Source organism: Peromyscus californicus, unplaced genomic scaffold, assembly GCF_007827085.1.
Source record: "Peromyscus californicus insignis strain IS unplaced genomic scaffold, ASM782708v3 Scaffold_5__1_contigs__length_169319896, whole genome shotgun sequence".
NCBI lineage: Eukaryota > Metazoa > Chordata > Mammalia > Rodentia > Cricetidae > Peromyscus > Peromyscus californicus.
Window position 1 is genome coordinate 92,330,027 of NW_026294573.1, and position 4,772 is coordinate 92,334,798.

At 44.7% G+C, this 4,772-nt stretch overlaps 1 pseudogene; it reads right to left on the reverse strand.

Moving 5' to 3' along the window:
• Positions 1 to 906: 906 nt before the first annotated feature.
• Positions 907 to 1,713, reverse strand: LOC128097021 (60S ribosomal protein L35a-like; annotated as a pseudogene).
• Between the last annotated feature and the right edge of the window lie 3,059 nt (positions 1,714 to 4,772).

Consider the following 4,772-nt stretch of genomic DNA (forward strand, 5'->3'; position numbering starts at 1 on the left):
GGACTTACCATACATAAAATCTTTTCATCTGGGGCTGAAGACACAGGTCAGTTGGTAGAATGTGTGCCCAAGATCCTGGGTTGAATCCCCAGCACCATGTGAACTGGCACGTGTCTGTAACCCCGGTCCTCAGAACGTGGAACTACATAGCTAGCATGTTTGAGGCCAGGCTGGGCTACAAGAGACCCTGTCTCAAAACCAAAAGTTCATATTATCTGCAAGCAGAGATGATATGATTTGCCTCTTCCTTTCTGGTCTGGGTGTTCTTAATTTATTTTTCTTGCCTAATTGCTCTGGCTAGAACTGCCAGCACTTCTGGTAGGAGTAGCCATTCTCATCTTGTTTCTGTTAGAGAAAAGAAATACTTTAATTTCTCTCACCACTGAGTTTCTTAGTAATGGGCTTGTCACACTTGGCCTGTATTTTGGTCAGTGTATCTGTGTTCAGTGTCGCTTATCTTAAAGGGGTATTGAATTTTGTCCAGTGCTTTTTCCGTTTGGATTGAGATGATCACATACTTTCTAGCCTTTGTTTGCTGAATGTGTGACCAAAGGCCTGGAGAGAAGCAACTTAAGGGAGAAAGGTTTGTTTTAGCTAGAGTATGCAGTCTATAGTCACGGGAAAGGTGGGACTGCCATGGCCGGGGGTGACCAATCGGATCGCCTGTCCAGTGAAGAAGCAGGGATGGATGCTGATGCTCAGCTGGCTTCTTCATCCCCACTGAGTCCAGAACCCTAAGCCTCCCACATTTTAAATGGTTCACTCCTCCTCAGCTAAACTTTCCTAGAAACACCTTCACAGGCACGGCTAATAATGTCTCCACGGTTTGGGTCTTTGTTGTTACTATTTTTGTTTTGTTCTTTGTTTTTACAGATCCACTTTTATTTATTTATTTGTTCCTTAGTTTTAACTCCAGGAAGGGTACAGCATCACACAGATTCTGTGCCCAATGGCCTTTGCAGGAAGGCTGCTTCGGAATTGGGCATGAAGCACACCACTGCTTCCCAAATTACCTTTCCCCAGATCTCTCTGGCTTTGTTTGGCTTGCCTCCAGAAGTCACTGGGTTGTCTTTCGCTTTGTACACATGAGCACATCTCTTGCCCAAGTAGAATTCAGTTTCATCTCGGGCATAAATGCGTTCAATTTTAAGAAGAGCTGTGTGCTCTCTCTGGTTCTGGAGACCTCACTTACAGCCAGCAAAAATGGCCTTGGAGCACCGCCTTCCAGACTTATTTGCCTTTTAGAAGTCTTGCTCCCGGCAGGCCCCAGTAATTCACCCCCAAAGTTCAGCTCCATGGTGATTTTAAACCCCGTCAAGTTGATAATAAAAATTCGCCATTGCAGTGTATCACAGTTTTCAGTTTTCATATGATGAGCTACCATTGTAATCTTTGGATAAATTCAATTCAGTTGTGCTGTATGGTTCCTTTAATATGCTATTGAATTTGGTTTGCGATTCTTTTTAATTTGACGATTTGAAACGGCAATCATCTTCCTGCTTCTGCCTTTCGGGTGCTGGGATCACAAGTTATCATGGCCAGATGGCTCACTAATACTTTGTTGAAGATCCCCCCGACACACACACACACCCATCTTCAGGTAGGGCAGTAGTTAACAAGTTCCAGGGACTTTCCTGCCTCTGCCTTCCCCGCCCCCACCCCAGGTAGCATGGCTGATATATTGGTGCTGGGATCCAAAACTCTGGCTCTCATGTTGGCATAGCAAGCGTTCTTAACCACCGAGCCCTCTCTCCAGACCCCTGGTTTTTGCAAACGTTCACTGAAGATGTTGGTCTACAATTTTCTGTTTTGAAGCCTCTTTGACATTTATATCATGGCAATGCCGGCCTCATAGAGTGAGTTTGGCCAGACAGAGTGGCACGTGTCTTTAACCCTAGCACTTGGGAGGTGAAAGCAGGGGAATCATTCAGGAGTTTCGACCCACCCTTGGCTTGTCCTTGCAATGAGTTCAGAGCAGCCTGGACTACATGAGATACCGGGCCAAACAAACTGGAAAAAAGAAGTTTGAAATGTCCTACCTTTAAGTTTTTGAAGATTTTGTGGATTCACATGAAATATAACATTTCTTTTTTTTTTTTTTTTTTTTTTTTTTTTTTTTTTTTTTTTTTTTTGGTTTTTCGAGACAGGGTTTCTCTGTGTAGCTTTGCGCCTTTCCTGGAACTCGCTTTGGAGACCAGGCTGGCCTCGAACTCACAGAGATCCGCCTGGCTCTGCCTCCCGAGTGCTGGGATTAAAGGCGTGCGCCACCACCGCCCGGCAAATATAACATTTCATAATCACATATCATATTCCTGCTTGAGGGGGTGGTAAGAAAATAGCAGCATTGGGACAACTCTCCTGTCAATCATAGACTAGCCACAGGACCTTATGGAGTTCACTGACCCACTGTGGACCCATATGTTCTTTTGCTCTAAAACTGGTTGCAACAGAAGCTGAAGAGACAAAAGGTGGGAAGTGCATCTGTACACCTGACTGTTGCATGTGATGTGTCCATGTTTGTGTGTGTGTCTATGTTTGTGTGTGCATGTGCTGATAGGGCTCAAACCGAAGGCCTTTCATATGCTAAAACAAGTGCTATATTGCTGAGCTCCACCCACAGTTCATATCTGGCTATCATAAATATGAGTTTTATTGCATGTTTGAGAAGCCATACTGGACCCTTTTTGGCTCCTCCGGTCACTGGACCCCAGAGAAAGAGTTGATTCATGTGCCCATAAATCCACTTTTTAAGGTGGAACTTTAGACAAGTTCCTTAATCCAGCTAAGCCTCGGGTTTTATCATCTGTAAAATGGGAACACAATAGATCTTGTTAAAAGTTAGATTGCCAGTAAAAATGAAATGGGGTTGTATATAAGGCATTTCAACAGTGTCTGCCTCTTGGCAAGTGTTTCATAAATACCATTGTATTTTTTTATTATTATTATCTTTTAAAAATTTATTTATTTATTAATGTATATAGTGTAATGTCTGCATGTATGCCTGCAGGCCAGAAGAGGGCGCCGGATCTCATTACAGATGGTTGTGAGCCACCATGTGGGTGCTGGGAATTGAACTCAGAACCTCTGGAAGAGCAGCCAGTGCTCTTAACCTCTGAGCCATCTCTCCAGCCCCTAGTATTATTATTATTATTACTAGCTGGGTCGAATTCCCTGGCCATTTCAGGGAAGCTAAGCTCCTGCTGCCTGCACAGCCCAAGTGCTAGGTCACAAGCTTATGTGCTATGCCTGGCTCTATTTTTTTAACTTTTTTTGAAAGTTTGGAGTGTTTCCAAATAATGATGATAAAGTGGGAAGGACAAGGGGCTTAACTTCCTCTGTCTCCTTCTTAGCTACCATGAACCCTATAAAGTGAAGAGCTGAGGCTCTGGAGTAAAGGTTTCCAGTATAAACACTAGGGATGAGGAGGATACAGACCCTATCAACAACCAGTCACTCAGCAGGCCTTTGTCTTCTCCTTGGGCCGTGAAAAGTTGTAAGATTTGACTTAATTTGCCTCTAGATCATTCACTACATGGTTTATAGTGTATGATAGAACCTAGCTTTCAGTCCAGGACAACTGTCTCCAAATCTTAAGGGCTGTCCTCCCTCCCACCATCTGTGCCAACACGGTGCCTACCCTGCGGGAATTCAGAGTTTCCGGGGGACAGTATATATTTACATAAAAAAAGAAAGATCAGCTCTTGCATATACATCATGTTTGGAGTTGTGGAAACAGCTGTAAAAGTCACAGCATCATCGGGGAAGGGTTAAGATGGAGTTCACTTCAGCCACAGAATGTGCTTGGTGAGCTTTCGGAGTGGTAACTGTGTTCATTAAAAGGGAATGCCCAGATCTTTTATTAACGGCATGCCATTTCAAAATCACACAAGCAGAAGAAAGGGAACCACTGGTGTTTCTTTCTATCTCTCCTCTGCACACAGGATTCCTTTGCTACAGCCCTGAGTAGTCTGTCTCCTAGGTTCCCAGCAACCTCTCTGGACATTTTCAGATGGTCTATAGAGTGAGCAGTCAATGGGCGGTTCTAAGTGCCTTTTCCCAGGAAGGCAGACCATTCCTTGGTAAGTGATGGGTAGGCTATCTTAATCTCACCTGATTCAGAAAGTTCCAGATGGCTAAGGAGTATAGGGAGAAATCCAAGGGAGTAGCCTGACCAGCTCAGTTGGTAGAGCATGGGACTCTTAATCCCAGGGTCGTGGGTTCGTGCCCCACTTTAGGCACCAGTTATAGTGAGAAAGAGAAATCCAAGAGAGTCTGCTTAAGGCGTATAACAAATTTATTAAGACATAAATTTGAAAAGACAACTCACTAAACAGAATAGGTCAATCGTCGTGTAGGGTCCTGGAAGGCTGAGGTCCCGTCCCATGCTGCTCTGACTGCCTAAGTCAGTCCACACCATTCAAGCCCATGAGGGAGAGAAGAGAGAGAGAAGACCTGCCTCTCAGGTCTTAAGGCTAGCCCTGAGGCCAAGCCCCAGGGGCTTGTACTTCAAGGTCATAGGTAGAACAGGTATCCACTACAAAGGAGAGACCTTTTCTTGGGTTAGAGAGATGGCTTGGCAGATAAAGTGCTTGCCAAGTAAGTGTGAGGACCTGAGTTTGGATCCCCATAACCTACATAAGAGCTACCTACATGGTAACAAGAGGCTGTAATCTCTAAGCTCCGACAGCGACACAGGAGATGGAGACAAGAGTGCCTGGGACCTGGAAAGGCGTCTAGTTGGCTGGTCATACACAGTGGCAAACACCAAAGAG